We start from the raw sequence: 24,488 nt of genomic DNA, 5'->3' as shown, positions 1-24,488 counted from the left end.
GCTGCTAAGTTCAGTTCTGAAGCTTAAATTTTGTAATTTGGCTTAACTTAATAGATTATCGAGGTTATGGCATGTGCGGAAATGAAATAAAGCCACAAACGCTGGCATTTCCAGGTGTTTTATAAGCATTGCAATGTATCCAGCAAGTTGTATTGTAGCTATGATGATCAGGCATTCGATGATATAAGTGAGGAAAGTGAAAAAAAATACTTTGTCGTTAAGAAATCGTTGCAGCCTGTTCCAAGTCAAGGCATGGTTGAGCCGGCCAAACAAGATGGCAAATTGAGACCCGAGTGAGGTAACCAGGATGCACCTCAAGACACCATTGAGGTGGCCAAGGATGCGCCTGATGAAGGATATAATTAAATAAGGCCGTTAAGTATCTTCAAAAGGGATGTTTTAATTTAACCAAACACCCAATTTTCACTCATGCACTCCCTTAACATTCCCTTTGTATACATGCAAAGTTTAAGGCCGCTATGTTTCATGGTTTTGGGGTTATAGAGGAGATGGAGTACCGTCTCTATTTATTTGAAAACTCTTGCACTATCAGTTTTCCAATTATTCGAGAAATTAAATTAACCACACGTTCCATTGATGATTGGAATCATTTGATATTTGTCTTGATGGAAGCCATATTTGGTTAGTAAGTTTTGTCCTCCATCATTGTGGCAGCTTTTTTTTTTCTAGCATCCTCCAGATCTACCCTCTCCTAGATAGCTCCCTCCAAATAGATCCTCTATCTATTGCTTCATAACATACATCTGCTGTGGAACTGTTTCCTTTGTAATTCATCAAACTGGTCTATCTTTAAAGTCAAGTGATTTTCAGATTGATTTTCAAAATCTGATTCCTTAGTTTCAATTCCAACTTATTCTGGGCATACTCATCCATATTTTTGAGCCAGTTTATTTGTGATATTATCTGTGATCTCGTTGGTTTCTCATCCATTTTTGAAGCTCTTTTTTGTAATCCACATTATCTTTATTAAGCCTGGTGTTGGCTTAGTGGTCAGGGTTGCTGGCTTGGGATCCGAGGGCACTGGTTTTGAGCCCTGTTGGCTGCTGAATTAACACTAGATGGGGTTGAATCAGCCTGTCATCCTTCTTAGGTTGGAAAAATGAGCACCAGTGTACTGGTAATTATGGGCACTGCATCAGTGGCATCGCTGTGTCCCAACAAATGATGCAACCAGCAACCATAGGATGCACATGAGAGTGTGTGTGTATTTTCTTTATTAATCTATTTTGACTTTGTTTAAGAAATATGCTTCGATGATCACAAATTTCACAAAAAAATATTCAGTTTATTTGAGAACATTTTCAGTATGATACATTCACCATTAAACAAAGCAGCATCTTTCTTTATCCACATCCACTGGCCCTGACTGTGATCACTGATTCTTACTCTTTATGAAGTCAATCCTCATGTGGTTTGTTGGTGCCAATTCTCCATTTCCTCAGCTGAGAGTGACTTCCTTGTGTCGATTATCAAATCTGCTTTTATATATTTTCCAGAATGCTGAAAAAATGAGAAGATTATACGATACTCTGCTGACAGAGTGCTGGTGCTGCTCAAGCAGTGATGCTGGGTAGTTTGCTGTTCTTTACCAGCATTCATTAATGGTAGGAAATTGGAATTTGATCATGGTGTTCACAATAACTTGCCTACTCTTCATCCAAAGACATCATGAAATATTTTACATCCACAATTAAATCATATGCAGACAAGTTCTCAGATTAGCATCCGGTTGAGGGACAGCCCACTCATTGAATGCAACAGCCTGCCCATTAACCTCCAATCCAACAGTTTTATAGTAGAGCCAAAAATGAAACCAAGGCTGAACAGCTCAGTGGTAGGTGTGCTACATCTGCACCATCTTGTTGGACAGGATATTTAAAAACAATAATAACTTAGAAAGCCACTCGGTAGAGCGCATTCCTCTGCCCCATAATGCCTGATCCATGAGAACATATCTGGCCCAATACGTTTTTGATATATCATGCTATATATCGTGTTTGAGCCCGATTTCTCTTTGGTGAAGAATCACTTTAAAAATTCTAGTAGTCGGATCCGGATTCGGATCTTCACCAAAATTGAAACAATTTGTTGCGGTCACACACCCAACATGCCCACCAAGTTTCATCCAAATCCGTCAACAACTTTCGCCTTATCTCTCAATGGTAAAGAATCACTGAAAAAATTGTCAGATTATCAACCTGGTCTCCAAAGCCAGTCGCCAACTGGGAATCCTCCATCGTGCAAAGTCCTTCCTCGGCCCACCTGAGCTCCTGACCACATCCAAAGCTTTCGTCCACAGCCTGATGGAGTACTGCTCCCCCTCTGGGCTGGTGCTCCTGCCTCCCACCTTTCTCGGCTTCACGCTGTGGAAACCAAGGCATTTCGGATCATTGGCATCTCCCGTGATGAGGCTGAGTCTTTGGGCCTCTCACTCTCTCACCGCAGGCAGGTCGGTGGTCTTTCTGTCTTCTACCGTCTCCTCTCCAGTCTCCCCCCCCTGCTCTGTCTGCAATTTGCCCCGACCATATCTCCGCAGGGGGCTCAAGGTCCACCAACAACCCCTTTCTGCTAAAACTACCAAAATCACAAATCGCTGCTCACCTTCACTCTTTCATTCCTCTTTTTCCTGCCTTTGGAATAAACTTTCTCACTCTGTTCAACCTCATTCTTCCCTCCAGGCCTTCAAAACAGCTGTTCACCACCACCTCTTATCATCCCCCATCCAAATGCTTGATCTTTTCTACCCCCGTTAATCCACCCCAAACCCACCTCCTTCAAATTCCCTGCTTTCTTTCCTGAAAGTCCGTGTAATGTCCATCTTGTATTTCCCATGTTCCCTGTCCCATCCCTCTCCCTTCCATAGATCTCCTCATGTCTCTTTTCCCCACTGATTTGCCCTTCCCACTGCCGCCCCTCTTGTCTCATGCCCCCCTTGCTATGCATTGTGTGTTAGCTGTCATTTGAGCCTCGACAAGGTATACAAAAAAAAAAAAACCAGAAGATCTTGATCAGTCACCAAAATCGAATCAATTCTTCCTTGTCACATACCCAACATGTCCACCAGGTTTCGTTTGAATCCGTCCACAACTTTTTGAGTTATCGTGCTATATATCGTTTTTGGCCCGATCTCACTGGTGAATAATCACTTTTAAAATTCTAGCAGTCGGATCCGGATCTGGATCTTCACCAATATCTAATCAGTTCGTCCTTGTCACACACGGAACCTGAAAACCAAAATTTTATCCGGATCCGTGCACAACTTTTTGAGATATCCTGTACACAAACAGACAAATAAACACAGGCAAACAGTTAGAAAGGGGTGAAAACATGACGTCCTTCATCTTCGGTGGCGGAGGTAACAATAACTTGGGCTGGCAGGATGGCCTACTGAGAAGTACACACACTCGCCTCTGAGCAGTCTCGCCTGGGTTTGAATATTTGCCACCTATAAACTGTTGTTGCGGTGTTTTACAGGCAAGGTGATTCATCAATGTATGTGTTGTCCCTTGGATGCATGTTAACCTGGCCATCTGTCGGCATTAGTTGGTGGATGTTAAGATCCCGTGGTGTACTTTGCAAAGACGAGACGAGCTATCGCCAGCACCCTGAACAGATTCCAAATTCCTGCCCGAACCTAAAGAGGGCGTTTTATAATTGTATATCAGTGGCACAGCTGTTCCCTCAGTCAACGATGTAACTCACAGCCATGTTCTGCAGAAAGGAAGAAGAAGAACATAAGCATAATCAGATTTAACATCCATATCCCTTTTTAGAACTTTGACATCACCATTAATCTATCTAGGCATGAAATTTAATTACACAATCGCCGATGATTTTTGAGAGATATTGTGAGATCGTTAACATCCATAACTCAAATGGGTCAACCGAGGCTTCTCCTTGATCAGGGTTCAACTTGCCTTCACCTCATGGAAAACAAACCCAACTGAGGGTAATCTCAGTTCCTTCCATAAAGCTCAGAACAAGTGTGTATCTACCCTCAGGAGAGCCAGAAAACAACATCTTTCTAATCTCAAGTCTGAACTCTCAAACCTCTCTCCCTCCTCCAAATCCTGGTGGCATCTAATCAAATCTGTTTCTGGTGTATGTCCCCCCTCCATCCCCTCCCTTACCTCAAATGGCCGCACTGCTGATACCGCACGTGAAAAGGCTGAATGTCTAAACTCGGTGTTTGCATCGAAATCTTGTGTCCAAAACCCATCACTTTCTCAACCCACCTTACCCAGTCGCACCCAACTGTCCCTGGATTCTGTGTCCTTTTTTCCTGACAAGGTGTAGAGTTTGCTGTCAAACCTCGACTCAGATTCTGCAACCAGTCCAGATGGCATCAGCCCACGTGTCCTAAAAACCTGCTCCTCTGCTCTTGCTCACCCTCTCTCTGTTCTATTCACCCTCTCATTTGCTCAAGGTCATCTGCCATCTGCTTGGAAATCAGCAAACACTACTGCCCTGCATAAAAAAAGGTGCAAAAACAGATCCCTGCAACTACAGACCAATCAGCCTTCTTCCAATCATCAGCAAGGTTATGGAATCCATCATCGCTTCAGACATTAAACCCTTCCTCTTCTCCAATGGCTTGATGTCTGATCATCAATTTGGTTTCAGACCAGGTCACTCTACCCTAGATATGCTGCTTCTGATCTCCCAACAATAGATGGAGGTCCTCAACATGAAATCCGAGCCGTATCCCGAGTCATATCGCGTGCTTTTGACACAGTCGAGCACCCTGCCCTGCTCACCAAACTCTCTTCCTATGGTATCCAAAGCCATCTCCACTCATGGCTCACAGATTTCCTCTCCTGTCACAGTCACCGTGTGGCCCTAAATGGAGTTCTTCCATCCCCTCTTCCGGTCCAGGCTGGAGTTTCTCAAGGTAGCGTTCTGGGCCCTGTTCTTTTTCTGGTTTTCATCAATGATCTCTCCGATTCTCTGGAAACTCCTCTTTTTCTCTTTGGTGATGACTCCACCCTCTGGCGTACCATCTGTCATCCCTCAGACCGGCAAGCAGCAGCTTCTTCGCTCACTCAAGGTGTGGGTAAAATTACAAACTGGTCCAACACGTGGAACATGTCTTTCAATCCGGACAAATCACACACTCTCACTCTGTCTCTCCAAAAGGACCATTTGGAATCCCCCCCCCATATACTCTCTCAACAATCCTATGGAAGAAGTCCTTTCTTTCAAGCTTCTGGGTCTCACTATCTGCCATGATCTTTCCTGGGAAAGCCACATTTCCAACCTCGCCTCCAAAGCCAGTCGCCGATTGGGAATCCGCCGTCGTGCAAAGTCCTTCCTCGGCCCACCTAAGCTCCTGACCACTTACAAAGCTTTTGTCCGCAGCCTGATGGAGTATTGCTCTCCCCTCTGGGCTGGTGCTCCTGCCTCCCACCTTTCTCGGCTTCATGCTGTGGAAACCAAGGCATTTCAGATCATTGGCATCTCCCACGATGATGCTGAATCATTGGGCCTCTCACTCTCTCGCCGCAGGCAGGTCGGTGGTTTTTCTGTCTTCTGCCCCCCCCACCCCCATGCTGTGTCTGCGATTTGTTCCCACCATATTTCCGCAGTGTGCTCAGGGTTCGCCAACAACCCCCTTCTGGTAAAACTACCAAAATCACGAATCACTGCTCACCTTCACTCTTTCATTCCTCTTTTTTCTCGGCTTTGGAATAAACTCCCTCAATCTGTTCAATCCCATTCTTCCCTCCTGGCCTTCAAAACAGCTGTTCACCACCACCTCTTATCGTCCTCCATCCAAATCCTCGATCTTTTCTACCCCGGATAATCTACCCAAGCCCACCCCCTTCAAATTCCCTGCTTTCCTTCCTGAAAGTCCCTGTAATGTCCATCTTGTATTCCCCATGTTCCCTGCCCCATCCCTCTCCCTTCCACAGATCTTCTAACATTTGTGTTCCCCACTGTTTTGGTGTCCCCTCTCCCACTCCCCTTGCCTCATGCCCCCACCCCCTTGCTGTGCATTGTGCGTTAGCTCTCATATGAGCCTCAACAATGTATGTATGAAAAAAAAAACAACAAGCACTCAGGGTTATGGAGTTCTTTGGGTTGGTGCCACAAGTGCACTCATCAGTTTGTCAATAACATGGTGAAGGATGATTCCTCTGACCATATTACATTTCTCCACTGCTCAGTAATCTATTGCACACGACTGGACTCACAGACTTGCATTCCCAGGTGTGATGAGCGGTTTGTGCACTGCCACCCGATGATGATATCCCACTATGTTGCATTCTCGGCAGATCTTTTTTGATGAAACTAGCTGCTCTTGCCCCAGCTTGAAATTTACAGTCAATTAATCTGCAGTTGCTCACCTGCTTTGCCTTGCACTGGGACACTCCACTCTCTTGGAGTTATCCAGAGGCAAAGTCCGTTACAATGTATATAATATATATATTTATATAAATATGAAGAAGAAGAGGAAGAAGGGAAGAAGAAGAAGAAGAGAGGAGCTTCCCAACCAAAAAGTTTCCTCGATCTTCTTCTTCTCCTTCTCTCGGCTGCTCCCTTTGGGGGTCGCCACAGCAGATCATCTGTTATGATCCGCATACTGGTTTGGCATAGGTTTTACGCTGGATGCCCTTCCTGAAGCAACCCTGGTCACCTCTTAGGACACAGGGATAAGGATTGGGTTTCACCATGATTCCGGGCTGCCCTACACCCTCTCATAGCGCGGCCCAGCGCAGAGTAGAGCTCCCGTCATCAAGCAATCCTCCAACCCAAGCCTCTGAGTAGCCGGATTACAGGCGCACGCCACTACGCCCGGTTCAAAAAGTAACCTAGATATACTCTGCTAATTTAAGTAATCAGCAAGAGTATACCCGGTCTCAAGCATGAGACCAGGTCTGCTCCTGTTTATCACACTAAAATATGCAAATTAATGTTTGTCTGTCTTTTTGACCATAATTACATTGAATTATTACTTATTGAATCTCAACAAAACTTGACAGGAGGACGAAGGGTCACACGATGGAGGTTGTAGCGACTTCATTTCCCTCCATCCTCCCTTCCCCAAGGGGGTTTTCCACCTTGGGTGAAATCTGTGTTAAGGTGTATATCCACGTTAATATAGCGAATCATGGCGTTTTTCTAAGGCTGCTTCCAATAAGAAAAGTAATAAAAACATCAATGATAATAGCATAACAATGTTATGACAAAACAATATCAATACAAATAAATATCCACTCTTCCAGAGGGGTTTTACTTCATTGACAAATGCCGTGCTTTTTTTTTTGTCCAAATTTTTTGGTCATTTTGGCAATCAATGGCCACCCCAACTGCATGTCATCATTCATGTCCATTCTCCTTTCCACAAACCTCTTGGCCCACTCAAACACACGTGACCTTGACATTGCGTCTCCCCCGTACACCAGCTTCAACTTGTCGAAAATATCTGTGCCACTCTCATTTAGTTTTACCAAAAACTTAACGACCATTCTCTGTTCTATACATTTGTCGTTCACCTCGAGAACATGATTGCAATACTTATAATTTTAACAAAACTCCAGTACGGCTACAAACCAAAACGGATTGATACAACAGCTAACACAGTAGTGACAGGAAGATTACGATGCACATCCAGTTTGGAAACTTAATGCCAGTGCTGCTACCTGTCAATAAAAAATTGGGACGATACCCCTGGACGCTCACCCGGGAGTGGCTGGATAAGGTAACCAGGGAACCACTGGTAGGCCTGGATGCCCCACAAAATATGTAATGGAGAAGAAAGTAAAAACTGATGAATTTTTTTTCATGCCATGAACAAACTTTAGTACATCATGGGTGATGAAGGCGGTGGTCAAGATTCATCGGAATTGTATGTGTCGTTTCGGAGAAGAAAGCAAATACATATTTTGGGGGGAAACCCCCCTGTAGACACAATTGGACCCCAATTTTTTTTTTCATGCTGTAAACAGACTTGAGGACATCATGGGTGATGAAGGCAGTAGTCAAGCTTAATCGGAATTGTGTGTGTAGTTTCTGAGAAGAAAGCAAATACCTCTTTTGGGGGGCAACCACCCTCACCCCACCTCCCATACACACCCTAAGACCCCGATTTTTTTTTTGATGGTGTGAACAAACTTTGATTCATCACAGGTAATGAAGGTTGTCGTGAAGTTTCATCGGAATTGTGTGTGTGATTTCGGAGAAGAAAGCAAATACATATTTTGGGGGGCATCCCCCTTAAACCTCCATAGAGCCCGATTTTTCTAATGTCATGAACGAACTTTGGTACATCATTGGTGATGAAGGTTGTGGTGAAGTTTTATCAGAATTGTGAGTGTAGTTTCTGAAGAGAAAGCAATTACCTATTTTGGGGGGCCACCCCTGTCAACCCCCTTCGGGCCCGATTTTTTTTATTGTCATGAACAAACTTTGGTACATACACGTTGATAATTGTTGTGGTAAAGTTTCATAGAAATCCTTTGTGTAATTCAGAGAAGAAGTTGAAAGTATTTGTGGACGGATGGTCTGACGGACGGACGACGCACCATCACATGAGCTCCCTGGAACGACCTTCCAGGTGAGCTAAAAAAAAATCAACCTGGAACTTTATTGTGAGTCCTCGTATATACAAGCTGGGTCACCCGATGAAGGTTTAGACTTATTTAGACTTTTGTAAAAAATCAACAAGATCGATGTTTAATAGTAGCAAAAATTAACCTGAGTGCACCACGGCAATGATGGACCAATGGCCTAATTTCCTTGTTTCGGGTCAGTTTCTTCATTTTAAACCATACAAACACACATATATATACAGAGAATTTTCCTTGTGGGGGTCGAGGGGGGGGGTGTCCATGACCTGACAATGGGAACCTTCAGCATGTGTGCAAAATTTGGGGAGATGTGCTCATCCGTTTTTTTTAACCCCCATTGGACTTAGTCCAAAATGGGGGCTGATATGGGTCTCAAAAATGGGTCTCAATTTCCATGTCCGTGCGTGCGTGCTTCTGCGACCATATCTTGGACATGTATGGACCGATTTTATTCGTACTTGCCACGAAGACAACACATGATGGTATACATAAACATGTCATTCTTTTTCTACATCAGCTCCAAGATGGCTGACTGGTTGCCATTAGGTTACTTCAACCTGTCCCCAATCATTTCTCAGACATGCATGGTCCAATTTTGTTCAAACTTGGCACAAACACAGTACTTGATGACATCCACGTCCACCTCACTTCATTTTGTGATCTGATAAAAGATAGCAGACTGGTAGACTGGCGGCCTTTTTAGTTGCACGTAAATATGGACCAGCCCTTTAACTCCATACAGAAAAATTACTAAAACAACGGGGCTATGACATTTTATGTCTTTTTTACTTCTCTATGATTTTCAGATGTGCACACACATACATATAGAGAATTTCCTTATGGGGGGGGCATTTTTTAGGGGAGAGATTTGTGCCCATGACATGAACCTGGGTAGCCCCAGCCAGAATGCAAACTTCGGTGGAGATTGGTCAAGGGGTGCGGAATCCTTACTACAATTCACAGACAAGTGTCTGTCTGTGTGTTTGTTTGTTTGTCACGCTACTCCTCCTGTAGTTCTGGGGTGATAACATCCAGACTTGCTACATAGGATCAGCATAAACCTAATTAATGTATTGGGGTGTTTTTATCTTTGCCAGTAGTCTTGGGGGTGGAGGGACGTAAATTCTCTATGTAAATGTGTGTCGTGTAGCACCACCTCCAGGTTAGGGAGGGTATTACAAGTCTCCACCATTTACAGGGCAGTATTCCTGTCTCCCCATTTTCCAGTGCAGTGAGGTGTTTTGAATTATAAGCAGTAGGTATGTTTTTCCCTCACGAACGTAACCCGGGTTTTTATTTTTTCTTACGTATACAGAGCTGTGAGCTGCCTCAACACCACTCAAATAAAGGAATGCATCAGAAGAATGTGTGTGCATGCTTGAAACAACATCGTCCTTCGGGCGGGTACTCTGCCAGTTGTATATAAATCAAAGGAAAGTATTCACACACGTCGATATATATATATATATATATATATATATATATATATATATATATATATATATATATATATATATATATATATATATATATATATATATATGTGTGTGTGTGTGTGTGTTGTGTATATGATATTTAATCATGCCATTGGTGTGATTATGAATTACTTTAAGCAAGAAAAACATGTTTAATAGTTGCTTAAGAATAGTTCATCCAAGGCTTGCCAAGCTCACAGGCTGTTCTTTTGGGTGGTGGCCTGTAAAGATCTATCTCTCCACCTCTCCTTCTCCCTGGTCCCAAAGTGGGAAGCCCTGTTCCCATCCATCAAATGGAAAACCCTGCCTGTTATTCACAATTTGTTTCATTCTTCTTACACCTCCCTCTCTTCCTTGTTCCCGACCTCTCCCCTCACACCCCTTCCCCCACCTCCCCCCTCCTTTTCTCTATTCCCATAGACACCTGCCTAGGTCTTCGAGGGAAGTGTTCTCCCCATCCATCACCCAGCCAAACTAACAGTCTCTCCACATGTAATTCATTGAAGAGCTTCTAGGAGCTAAGTAGATCTCGACAATGGCAAAGATAGTCCTCGTGTTATCAAGCAGATATCGCAAAATACTGCCCAAAAGTCGTGTTCAGCCATCATTGCAGTTTGTTTGATCTGAATGAGTTTGTGTTTTGAACAAAATGTTTGAAAATCAATAACCTCCAAATATACAAATCTGAATCATTGGTGCAAGATTATGGGAAAAAAATAAAATTAAAATCCACAGCAAACTTATAATCTGGAAAGCAGTAACATTAATGGGTGGTCAAATGGAATCTTTTTATTTCGAAAAGGGAAGAAATGGATCGATAAAGAGGAGATAAAACGAAAACAGGAGGGTATAAAGAGAGGGTGAGAGAAGGAGAACGAGAAAGAAAGAGAAAGAGGAGGAAAGGAAGAAGAGAGCAAAAAAAGGAAAAGAGAAAGAAAAGGAAGCATTTCTTGGCCAAAAGGCTGCTAATTTATGGATGTTTGGCTCTCCGGTGGCGTTTGATCAACGGACGATGGGCGAGTATCGGACGGAATGATGGAGCGGCTCGGGAAGGAGCCAAATTTAAAAATCAATTACAAGGCGCCGAACGAAGCGGAGGCAGCAGCTGAGAAATTAAAAGCTTTTTACTGCCCGATTTCACCTCCCTCCTATTCCCCTCACCTTCTTTCACCCACTCTTCAAATACCACCTTCCAAAGCTAGACTCCTCTCCCCCCCCCCCAGCACAACCCAGCCCCCCTTCCACCCCCGTCATTACATTCTCTCTTCACCCCGAGTTCACAGTCGGGTTCAATCTGTTTACGACGCCATATTCACTTCTGTAGCCAAAGGCGCCGAGGCGGCAGGAATTTGGGATTAGGCCCTAATTACAGGAAAAAGCTTGGGAAATCCTCCAAGCCCACAACCCCCAAAATCCGTCTCTTGCATTGAATGCAGCACTAGATTGAAGGTGTTGGAAGGCAGCTTTTAATTAAATATTGAAGCAAACGTCAAACAGTGTGTATATGAATGAAGCAGATTACCTTATTATGATACTTAGCACTGAATTATTAAATATATCTCATGATGTTTCACAGAATATGTAAAAACAGCATTTTTAAGGAGCAGGGGTAGGGAATTTTAGAATGTCTTTTAAATCCAGATTTCTTTGTCAGATGAGAGTGAAGGGGAAAAGCAAGTGTCCATCTCGTAGAAGTCATTCTGGAGTTGTGAATCGGTTATGAAGAGCAAGGAATGAACAGGTAATAAAGTGCTGTGGGGTTTCATTTTCATGCAGCACATCCACACTGAAAATGTTTCGAAATATTCCATAAAAATTAGATGCTACACCAGGCTAAGCTCACTGCTGCCTTGTGATTGACCACCCAATACAATGCACACCTGTTTTGGGGAAGTGGCCTGTAATTCGGTGATACCTCGTATAAATGTTTTTATAAACGCGGATTGGATGGACAGAAATTATTTGAGTTCAAGAAGAGGGAATGGCTGTCCACTGGTATTCCACCAAGCACTTAAATCACTGACATTAGTAATAATACCTATTGCTATTATGTAATAGTGTCACCATTAATACTCCGCATGCTTGAAGCGGAAAGCCGGGTTGAGCAATTGGTTCACCTTGTCTGTCTGTCTGTGTTTGCATCTGTCCACAAACGTCAGTTTATGACCGAGGAGCAACTTGATTTCAATTGAATGTTATATTTTGAACATGAATCCAAACATTAATCGGAAAACAAACCTGTGGTTTATCAGTACTTTGTCTATGAATTTGTCCCGATCGCACATGCGCAGAAAGGAGTGAGATAATTATTTTACTCTGTCTGCCTGTCTGGAATCAAATAGAATTGAAAATCATTCCAAACAGGAAACTTACTGTTTTTAAAGGACATCATAAAGGACACAAACAACAGGCATGAATAACTAATGGCACGCGTTAAATAAGGTGGTGTAAAAGACGCTGCATCAACGGCGATAATCTTCCGGAAATTTGATTTTTCTACAACCTTAAAAATCTTTTATTTTATTTCAATTAATTTATACACTTGAACACTGGAGAACACTAATCACCTTTTTAGCACTTTCAATACCCTTCATTTAACTGTACATAGACAAAATATGACTGCATTTTACATCATCTCGAGCAATTTAATTTGCCGCTCATAGATCTGCCCATGTCCTTATTTTTTCAAAACTGTGTAGGATAAGGTGTTGTATGAAATCTTTAGTTATTGTTATTATGACCGCTACTTGTATTACAATAATAATTATTATTATTGGCAACATTGACAAGGATTTTGAGTTCTGACTGCAAGTTCTTTAACTATTGTGAATCTTTGAGTGGAGTCCTACTCTCTATTCTATTCCCTATACTCTATTCGATTTCTTTTATTTCAGACACTAGCGCTACCAAGCACTATTTGGCTATTTTTACCGACTTGTACTCATTCCATTCTGAAGTCACTGAATGGGACATGTTACAGAAACTCACATACTTGCTGGACTTGCAGTTGAAATGCAGTCTAAGAGTATAGCAGTCCTGATATAGATTTGCATTTGAAAAGCTGACAAATCTCAGAAGACAATGATCCATCTGCAGAATACGTGCTCACTTACGCTGGTAGTGTTCGCTTGCTCAGACATTGTGGGGATTTCTGTTTTGACAATATGCTATGCATAGCTGACTCCTTGGTGACATGACTATACCTGATGAGGTTTAGACATAACGTGAGAAAAACATCTAACTTTTCCACATCGTGGGAAACATGTCCTCACTGCAACAGTACAGTGAGACATTTTGACATTTTAAAAGATATTAAGACATTTTTGCCAATGATCAGCTCTGCTCCGTAAAAAAAGGAGGCATCAGCACAACATACCATGTTAATGTAGCCGTTTTTGCCTCCAGATGGCATCGGCCAGGCAGCTTAAACCACCACCAATAATGTGGACAACTGCTCAAACATGGCTACTGATGGCAAAAATTGACAAAGATCCATTGTCTCAACTTGGCGATGCCAATCTACAACATGCCTCTTGCAATATCCTTATGGATTCACTGTTGTGCTTTATCTGTACATCCTGTGGAATGTTGGTGTGGATATTGGAATTGCAGCACATGGCTTTTGGGTTTAAATCCCACTGAATACAGCAGTAAAGTCGAGATTTGGAAAGGATGAATGCAGCAACAGTAAGGATGAATACAGCAGTATAGTAAGGAGACTTTTCTATAGTAAACCATGGTTAAACCCAGCATGAAAGTGCAATGGGAAATGCTGAATTTTTCTTAAGCATCGTCAAAACAAACATTGTTAGGTCGACCACCATGATTTTGATCTACTATAAGGTTCCCACAATCACAAAGGCCATTATACAGCTAATTTGGTTCACCCTATCTGACATCAACAAACAGGTGGCTGCACTGGATACACATAGATAAAATATTGTGCTTTGAGAACACCGCTGCCCTCTGAGCACCCTGTTCCACTTCCGATGTATGTACAACACTGAAATTTACCCAACCACATGCAAAACTACCAAGGCATGTCCAGTAGACAAGAAAAAATACAAATCAGATCTGGCCAAGTATCACCGAATCAGCTTTCCCCAATTATGAGCAAAGTCATGGAAGAGACGTCATCAACATGGTCATCCAGCAACATTTCAAAATAAACAACCTGCTAACGGATTATATGTCAGTTTGGGTTCCACCAAAATAACTCTGCTCCAGATAAAGTCAAAAATCAAACAAGGACATGTGTTAAAGAGGAGTTGAGTTGTGAGAATTATTATCCTTGACATCGAAGCTCCAGTCGATCAAATCTCGATCCAAAGAGCCATGGTGAATATGAGAAAATCGAGGATCAAAGGAACAATCCTTGCATGTCTGGAATCATAATTGACATTGAGTAATAGACTTGACGTATTTCTGAGAAATTCGCATCCCAGAAGCATTTTTTAGTAAAAGTTGGGAACATGACTTTTTAACATAATGAAGGTATGCTGAATTCGACTAGCCCTGTTCCAAAGCTGAATTTTGAGTTTTTGACCATCTAACTTGCATAAACAAAATGGCTGCCAAATTGACAATATTGGGCACTTTCTTGGGAGGCACTACTATACCATTTAAATAAATGCGCATTGTTCATATGTACGGATCTTAGAAATATCCTTTGAGCAAAGGATCAAAACTACAGGCTCATAAAATTCGTAACATGCTAAAAATCTATTATTATGCTAATTAGCTTCCGCCATTACGAAAAAATCTATTTTCTGCTGTAACTTTGTTACTATGCATGCAAACAAGACAAATGAGATGCCTAGACCTATGTTTTGATGGTCAAGAAAAACGATTAAGACATATTTGAAGCATTTTAATTGATGTTTACATGGTTACCGATGTTTATTAATAAAATGTAGAAGTTAAAGTTGCTAGTCTGTAATCATAAAAACTAAACAAAGTTATATCATGCTGCTACGTGAACAAATTTCAGTCAGCATAAACAGTTTTCAGGAATGCCTAACATCTTTAAGGCAAATCACATTGTATTCATGCAAGGAGTCTGATCATCAATCTGTTGCTGGCATGCACACCTTGATGTGCATCGTAATCCTGAATTCCGGTATGTGCAGCGTCGAGTCTTGCATTTTTTCCGACATGCACAGGCTACCATCTCGAGGCAACTGTCTGGATTGGGACTCAATGCCAACAGTATGGGTTGCAGTCCTGATTCCCCAAGTCTCCATCCCATTTCAGAGGGCGCAGGGAGCTCAGGTGTGGGGTAGTGGGAATTTCTCCATATCATCGCTTGATAGTGTACTCTCATCAAATGGAAACGGAGCGCATCACTTGTTGGGGCCATGGCTTTTGGTTTCCCCATCTTGGAGAACAATAAATGCCATGCTGCATTAACAGAGTCTTTTGTGTGCACATTGTATATTCTGCAGACAAAGGTTTCTGAAGATTTGATGGTTTCCTCTGTGAGTTCACCAATGCCCAAGTTCTTCAGCAATTCATGGTGCTCTTCAAAGACCTTCCATGATGATCATTTGGTGTGATTCGCGATGTAGGAGGTGGTGTCACACCCAGTCAATGCGTGATATGCTAGCAAGGATGCTGCTGAGCCTCTTGGTAGTTTGTTGAAAACTGCATCAATGGGTATATACCGCCGTTTCTTAGATGTGCCCGACATTATCCAGAGATGCTCACATTACATACATCGAAAGTGGAATACCAGAAGCAGGAGAACATCAGTGTCCCTGGAAGACACAGAAACTGTATTACACGGCATGCAGCACCAATCTTGTGTCCGCTTCTTCATGTGTGGATTTCAGAGGTATCAAATCAGGTGTACCTTTTGATGACGATCTCGAGTTCCTCTCCAAATCCCCCTGGCAACTACAATTTCTTTATCTTTAGGTGCCTGCTAACACAGTTCCTCAGACAAGAAATGTGCCAGATCTGCTTTATTATCAGCTAGTGACAGAAAATTTGACCAGTTCTTTGGAAGAGGTACATCACGACCTTCCACAAACCGTCTGATTGGCCGTGCTGCTTTACTGCACCGCGTTCTGGTTGTACCCTTGATTGTTTCTTCCCTGTATCTGACGAACACAATATCAATTCGATGATATTTGGAACCTGTTTTCAGCACAGTTTTCACGTACGTGTCGGCCACATCTCCAAAGGTTACAGCATCGTCAGGCTTTCCAAGAGCTACTACCAATGCTTGTCCATCAATGGTAAGGCAAGTTGACGTGTCATGAATTTGAATTGTCTCAGGACAGTCTATGTCTTCTGTTATCACGTGAGCCAGTAACAACTTGTTTCTCCAGTGCGTAGTGTACCATTCATTTCGGCAAGGGATACAGGGACCAGAGGAAGCTCATGTTTGAGTACAGATGGCAAATAAACTGGCCAACCTGCCTCATCGGCAGTAATTAGACGTCGGAGGACATTTCTGTCTGTCTTCAGAACAATTTTCTTGTCTTTGTCCTTTGTGTGTTTAACCACTTCGTATAAAGTGGCAAATGTTTGGGCGTTATTCCTGCGCAGATGATCATGGATTGAATCATGTGGCTTATCACATTGCTCAGCCACGATCAACCTGTCCTGAACAAATTTCTTGACTTCTTCTTGTCCAAGCTCCTTGGCACATAATAGTGATTCTTGAATTGACTCTGTTGCTCGGTCTTTCGTAGCAAGGTTTTGCAACGTACCTGGATGTGATACAGATGAGAACACACTGAATCCCTGGAAAGTGGAAAGTAAAGAATTCTCATCATCATTGTCTCTCGTTTGTCGTGATTTGGTTGCTTCATTGTGAAGGTCTGTACTCCCACGGTGGAGACTGTACATTCCATGGGTTTTTTCTGCTATGTGAGACCTCAGGTTAAAGGAGAGTGTCCACCTACACAGAGCTGATGTCATCTTGGTGATACCAATGATACCACCTCCTTTCTTGCCTGTACCGTTTATCCATTCCATGGCCTGGTCAGGATCTACTTGGCTGAACTTGTGAGCAGATCTCTTGACTACAAAATTGCCTCTTTGGAACTCTGTTAAAACAGGTTCTGGAAGCTGATGCATCTCCACTAGATACACTGGACCCCATCATGCATAGTTCAGGTGGTCATACCGCTTGAAGTAGGGCAGCATCAGACTGAAAGAGTAAAGATGGAGATCCCAGATGCCATCACGCTGATCTCGAGTGTATTGCAGCAGTATAGCGACCATGTCCATATATTGCCACCAGAAGCTGAAGTTCACATCATCAGATCTACTCTCAACAAAATCATCCAGGAGCTTCCTGAACTTTTCCTGATCCAGAAATGTTATCAGTTCTGGAATCTTCTGCGGGTTGTCATCAGAAGCCATCCTGGAAATGCAAGCATAGCAGTCCTCATCCGCCTCTGCAAAAAAGGAGAGAAAGCTTGGCATCAGGAGACGCCACAGAGCTTGCAAAGTCAGTTTGTGTGCCCTCATAACTTTGTTGTCTGCCTTTCCTGCCAGAACAAGTTCTTCAGTGCCTTGCCCGAGCAGTCCACTCTCCACCCACACTTCAGCTTGTCCGGAACCATTCATATGATCTCCTATTGCCTTGAGGAAGTTCATCGATACATGAAGGCCACCAAGGCAAGGTATTATCTTGTCCTGGTATTCTGGAACAGACCACTTTAGCTCCATAAGTCTGCAGTACAGCGCTTGGTCGACTGTGAGGACTGTATGTTCCTGTCCAAAATGTGAAGATGTTGCCATGCATCTATTCACGGCGGTATTCAAAGTATCCAACTCTTGAGCGGGAGCAAGGATTATAGGCAAATATCCTACTGCTGTCTGTTCTGGTTCCTCTGATGGCAATGACTGATTGAATCATGTGCAAGAAGATTTTATCTCTGAATTTTGATGGCGCAAGAAGAAAGCTAGGTCTGTAGCTTTTGCTTGTCTTGCATACTCATTGTCCTCCTCATATTTGCTGAAGCAGGCTTCGTCGACGGGTGCTGTGAATACTGGCTTGCATTTTCCACGAGTTATACTGACAGGATGTAGCTCCTCCAGGCCATTTGGCACAATAAAAGTATGTCTTGTGGATAGCTCGAGATTTTAAAGAGAAGCATCAGTTGTTTGGCCTCGTTGCCATGCTGCCATTTGAGTTGCATGGAAGGTATTCTTTCCATCAAGTGTTTCATCAAGGATGTCAATGTTATCGCAGGTGTAGTGGATGAATTTATTTGCCTCAATGTTTGGTGGAATGATGGCACCAGTTGCTTTGTCCAATGATTTGAGAGTGCTCTCAGCCAAGGGAGTGTCTACTTGCAACACCTGTTTGTAACTCAGGCAATGCCCTGCCTTGTTGAACAATCGTATTAGGTCTTTTTACCACGTTGCTTGATGAAGAGTACTTGCAAGCCAACATGTTTTGGAGTCCATTTTTTGCCACCACTGACGCAGTAGACAAGATCTTGTGCCACACTCAGAACTCTGCTCCGGACATGTTCTTCATTGTTCCCAGGGCTATCATCTTCAAGGGATGCCTGGTCACCGACGATCAGTCTCAGTAGCATATATAAACTCTCGGGAATCCATGCTATAGCATCTTCTTCACTGACAGAGAACCCTTTGTGTCCTGGAGTTTCCATCATGTCTCCACGGACTTTCATAGCTACATGAACAAGTGAAAGGAAAATGTCATCCTGGGGCTCATACTTAGGAAAGGCTAACTTTTCCTCACTTTCCTCTGTGTCTGCTTTCATCTGCAAAACTGCTGTTGGCTGGTACTTGGTGGGAATCAATACGGTTTTTTGTTCTGATATACAACTGTCAAGAGGTTGAAAGAAATTGAAAATGTCCCCAAGCTGTGACTGCAACTTTTCCTTGAATTTTCCTCTTCTGCTTTGATAGGACGGCTGAATCATGGTTGAAGATTCCTCAGCGAGCTCTTTATACCTTTCCCATACATCATCCAGAATAACCACATGTCCTTTGTCAGCTGATTGATGGAGCTCTTGGCAAAGCCATATCATAGCAAGGTCTGTATTTGCTGACTCCTGCTTTGTTTTGGAGGGAGACCTGTTAAATGTGCTAAGACAAGGAAGATGATATTTGGCTGCAATTAGGTCAATCACTCCTGCCAGTCGAAGGCCAACTTTGTAGTCAAGATGTGAGGCTTGAATTATTTGATCACTCATTTGCTTAGTCATGACGGAGATCAGTCGTGCCTTCTTATTTGCAGTTTGACAGAAAATGCAAAGGTTCCAGTTGACTGGCTGCACACCTTTTCGCAATGAACGCCTGTTACCACCTGGAACACCTGAACTGCAACCTGCTCCCTCTGTTGAATACTCTCTCTGAGTCCTCTGAAGATGTTCTATTTTATTCTTGTCCGTGAAGTGGGCATAGCACATTCTGTGCCACACAAGAGATACGGCTGTGGCAGAATCTAATGCATTCTCAAGACGATCAATTAAGTCTATATTTTTGGAGTCCCTCAGCTTCTTTCTGCTTCAGGCTGCATTCCTGAGTGTTATGAGTCCATGTTCAGTTGCTTCACTCAGGTTTTTTCTGGCTTTATGCGTTTGGCAGAAAATGCACAGGCTGTAGTCTACAGGTGACGGCCTCTTCAAGCTAATCACGGGATCCATTGTAGCCTGCAAACAAGAATGAATCATTAGTGTAGGCCTACACAAGCCCTTAACAACTTAACAGTTAACTTAACGACCTAACAGTTGTTCACAAGTAAAATAGAATCGCATTGTGTTGGTAAAAGTGGTGCCTGCCCCAAGAAAGCGCCCAAAATTGTCAATTTGGCAGCCATTTTGTTTATGCTAATTAGATGGTCAAAAACTCAAAATTCAGCTTGGGAACAGGGCTAGTGGAATTCAGCATACCTTAATTATGTTAAAAAGTCATGTTCCCAACTTTTACTAAAAAATGCTTCAAGAGCCTTCCTTATGCAGGGCCCTTTTCGAGAAATAATTCCAGTCTATAAGATGATTGTTGTTTGTGAGAAGGGGGAGAATAATCATCATGTCACATCATAACGGCAGGAGTTCCTCACAGCAGAATCATTGGGCCAAATATCTTCAGCTGTTTCATCAACGACTTTCCCTCAATCATAATTTAAGACGTGAAGTTGTTCCGTGATCATCTCACAACATTCGGTAAATTTCATCACACCTTTGATAATGAAGTAACACAAGTCTGCCTGCAGCAAGATGTTCACAACATCCAGGGTTGGGTTGACAAATTGCAAGTAACATTTGCTTCAGAGACGTGCGAGGAAACGACGATCTACATCAAGAGAGATCGAATCCAGAAGCCCATAACTTTCAATAGCAATACCATCCTAGATTCCTGCAATGTTAAGATCCTGCATGTTACCATTGACCGTAAGCTCAACCAGGTCAATCACATCAATACCCTCACTCCAAAAACTGGGACAAAAGCCCGGCACAGGCTGACCCCTCATGACGTATCCACCATCTGAAAGGCTCAAATCAGCAGTATGATGGACCACTTTGTTCCTCACCTTCGTAGGAGCATCCAAAACATCACTTCGAAAACTCTACTCCAGATACTCACTTAATTGGCTCACCTACTTCAAACTACATATGTAATTGGCAAATATACATAAATCCAATCTCACCGGCATTCTATGCTTGTATTGTGTATTACTTACAGAAAGCTATTGAGCAGCTCACCTAATCCTGCTTCGACAGCACCTACAAGTGCACAACTTGTTCCATCATGCTGAGAATTACAAGAGCAGCACCACCTTTCAAACTATACCATATTCAAGGTCCACTTAAAGTCACACAACCATCCAAACTCCTTCCTAACCGACAATCTCCACTCCTTCATAATAACTGGATCAAAATCTAGCGACCTAGCGACACCATAAAACTTCACGATCACCCTTGAGAACAGTCACCACAAGGAGTGCAATCGTTTAAACGGGATGTCCACCGACATCTTCTTGGGTAATTAGGATCATTTCACAGAATCATGGAGAACTGAAATAACAGAGGTGTGTTTCACCCAAACGAGTGTTTGTACAAGGCATAATATAATCATGAAATGATTGACATGAAACGTGATGGTTTAACACTTAGTATCATGAATACATCAAGGCAAACAAAGTCAGTACAACAGAGTCGGTGTGTACCATTGAAACTTTGTGAGCTTATTCTCTGATTCTCTTCGAAGATGACAATACGTGTGCTTGGTCTAATGTGTACAAGAGAATTGTGTTGTCTATTTATATAAATGCCATTCTCTCTCTCCTCTCTCTCTCTCTCTCTCTCTCTCTCTCTCTCTCTCTCTCTCTCTCTCTCTCTCTCTCTCTCTCTCTGGCTTGGCACGCACGTGCAAACGCAAGGGGCTGTTGCTCAGTCTCTGGCGGTACGTGTGGAGCCTGTGTTGCTTCTCTCTTCTTATCATCTTCTCCTCTCTCTAATGTATTTTTTGGGGGTGTTCCTTGTGTATAAACTGTTATCAATGCTTTGTCGATTATTTGAAAATTGAATTGGTTTCTTCTCTTCTTTTTTCCACTCTTGTATATAATCCTTTGCTTTGTTGTATTGAATTTTTACCCTTTATACTTTTTTGTAATAAAATGATATAAAAGTCAATCAATCTCTCTCTCTCTCTCTCTCTCTCTCTCTCTCTCTCTCTCTCTCTCTCTCTCTCTCTCTCTCTCTCTCTCTCTCTCTCTCTCTCTCTCTCTCTCTCTCTCTCTCTCTCTCTCTCTCTCTCTCTCTCTCTCTCTCTCTCTCTCTCGCTCTCTCTCTCTCTCTCTCGCTCTCTCTCTCTCTCGCTCTCTCGCTCTCTCTCTCTCTCGCTCTCTCGCTCTCTCTCTCTCTCGCTCTCTCGCTCTCGCTCTCTCTCTCTCTCTCTCGCTCTCTCTCTCTCGCTCTCTCTCGCTCCCTCTCTCTCTCTCTCTCTCTCTCTCTCTCTCTCTCTCTCTCTCTCTCTCTCTCTCTCTCTCTCTCTCTCTCTCTCTCTCTCTCTCTCTCTCTCTCTCGCTCTCTCGCTCTCTCGCTCTCTCGCTCTCTCGCTCTCTCGCTCTCTCGCTCTCTCGCTCTCTCGCTCTCTCGCTCTCTCGCTCTCTCGCTCTCTCGCTCTCTCTCTTCCGTATGCACAGCCACATCTTTTAAGTTACAAACTCCAAACCCAGGGAACAAATACAACTTTGTGTGGGGGGTAACATCGGCTATGTTGCCACGACCTCACGTGGGGATGTGGGGGCGAGGTGGGGGGCATAAATTCTCAATGTAAAAGTGTACCGTGTAGCACCACCTGGTGGTAGTGGCAAAGGGTATTACAATTTCTTTTTTCACCTGGGCAATGCTGAGATTAAAGCACTCCTCATAGGTAAATTTGTCGTCCTTCCCTTTTCCCCACCCCCCACCCCCACAAAAAAGACCGAAGGGGCTTGTCAAAGCCTGCCATCGTGTGTGAGTGTGTGAGGCATTTCTAGCAGGAAGGCACACCAGGATGAACTACGATCAAAGGGGGGTGGGGGGAGAGGAGGGAGGAGCGGGACATAAGGACAGGCACAGAGAGAGGAGGTGGGAGGTGAGGGGTTAAATCACTCTGTGCACAGGTAAATTGGTCTTCCTTTCCTTCTTCTTCTCACTCAAAATTTTTGGCAAACACGACGACCGATTGTTCCGTCAGCGAAGCGACGGGCAGGCTCTGCTGGTGTTTTTATTACACATCATCCTGATGTCGCCATTTTCTTTCTGCGAGACCTCATCTAACCCATGAGTTCAGGAATCATTTGTAATAACAGTTTACATCCCATCTCTTGACAATACGAGCTAAAAATGACAAAAAGAGTAAAGTTATAGTTACATAATTAAATGTCAATAGCAACCAAAATGGACATAATCTCCAATTGTTTTATTTAATTTTTTCCAATGAGATACAGATCGACATTTCTTTCAAATAATGACAGATGTATGACGAATACATGCAAGAGAACATGTAAATAACAATACCAAAAAATTGTCTGTTTAGGGAATTAAGCTCATCAGAACTATAAGGTAAGATATGATTCACTTCAATATCCCTTACAGCTTATAACGCCTCATCGCCTTCATATTTTATTCATATCTCGTCTGCACAATTGACCCGTGATCGGTGAATGTGTGTTTGGAAACATCCATGCCGATAATCCGTAGTATTCTTCCAGTTATAGCAAAGAAGGGTTCACCATCGACTGCCAGTCTCCCACTGAGCTACCTGAAGCATAGTTCCAATGGCTCAATGGTAACTTGCTTGTCTGCGAGTCCCCGGGGGGTTCGGTTTCCAATTCCCAGATCCATACGAAAAGAGACATCCCAGACAGCTCTGGAGGCACTCTGTACAGCTTGTCTCGGTGTAAGTGAAAGAATAAAAATACCGACCTCTGCAGTGATGCTCACATTACGCGAACTGAAACGCAAAGGATGTGTGGCCGCATTCATTGTTGGAGCATATCTTATTATTCAGTACTGACCGATATCACAATATGCTTTTTTCACCTCTTTACGCAGCAAATTCCCCCATATCAATGCGATGTTTTTATTCCTGGTAGAGCTTGTCGATAATCTGATCTGACGCACTATTCTCCTGATGCTCCTCTGAACAGTGTCTTAGCGATGGATATGCTGGATGATTTGCCACTGCCTTTGCAGCGATAATCAAGGGCAGAATTGAGGATCTCATCGGTGTCATGAAACACAGTGACCTGGTTTAACATTGCAGTTGTTGTTCACAAATTCTATGCATATTGGACTGGGAGTCAATTCTGAATTCAGCCTGCGAGTTGCATCATTGAGGAGGCACGGTTGGCAGCTGATGCGGTGCACTTGCGCATTCGAGATGGAATTTGGAATTTCGCCAGGAATACCGGCGACAACTCGCCCACACTTCGCGAAGGACACCGTGGGATCTTTAACATCCACCAACTGATGCTATCAGACAAGACAACCAGTTTAACGTCAATCCAAGCGACGGCACACACATCGATGAATCGCCTTGCCTGTGATGCACTGGGATGACAGTTTATAGCTGGGTCGACATTCAAATCCAGGCAAGACATCTCAGAGGCGAGTGCACTTATCTCTCAGCTATCTTGCCAACCGAATGCCCTCGTCTGATGATAAACTGAATCAGCAATTAGAACCACACACAAAGATAAAAATGAGAACAGAAATAAGAAAGATCGAGGAAGGTGGGATAAGATGCCTATTCCCACCCCGGGCCGCAATATAACCTCATCGCTCCTGGTTCCTGAACATCTACACCTGCAGAACCCCTCTGCTGATGGTATAGCGGGAAATTTCAAATATAAAAATGTTCAGTATATTGAATAACAACAGATAAAAGGATGTATATCAATGAGAATGGAAGGGGTATGTTCCCTCACTTACTCCATTAA

The 24,488-nt window shown here is 43.1% G+C and overlaps 1 long non-coding RNA gene and 1 pseudogene across 2 annotated transcripts in view; one reads left to right on the top strand and one right to left on the bottom strand.

Annotated features, from left to right (window-relative positions):
* Positions 1–24,488, top strand: part of LOC147022087 (uncharacterized) — a 79,086-nt gene that overhangs the window by 14,722 nt on the left and 39,876 nt on the right. Inside the window, exon 3 of one of the 2 annotated variants that reach the window (XR_015060629.1) lies at positions 11,721–11,827. The exons of the other annotated variant lie outside the window; for it this stretch is intronic. This is a non-coding gene — a long non-coding RNA (uncharacterized LOC147022087). Of the gene's footprint in view, positions 1–11,720; positions 11,828–24,488 lie in introns of those variants that run through there. 2 annotated transcript variants of the gene reach the window in all.
* LOC147022088 (uncharacterized) lies at positions 17,952–20,880 on the bottom strand (annotated as a pseudogene).

The sequence above is a fragment of the Eptatretus burgeri genome, chromosome 8 (assembly GCF_056783735.1).
Source record: "Eptatretus burgeri isolate ZD-2024b chromosome 8, Ebu_testis_v1, whole genome shotgun sequence".
In the NCBI taxonomy this organism is placed as follows: Eukaryota; Metazoa; Chordata; class Myxini; order Myxiniformes; family Myxinidae; genus Eptatretus; species Eptatretus burgeri.
Note: the sequence above shows the minus strand (reverse complement) of the source record. Positions and strands in the feature narration are given on the sequence as shown.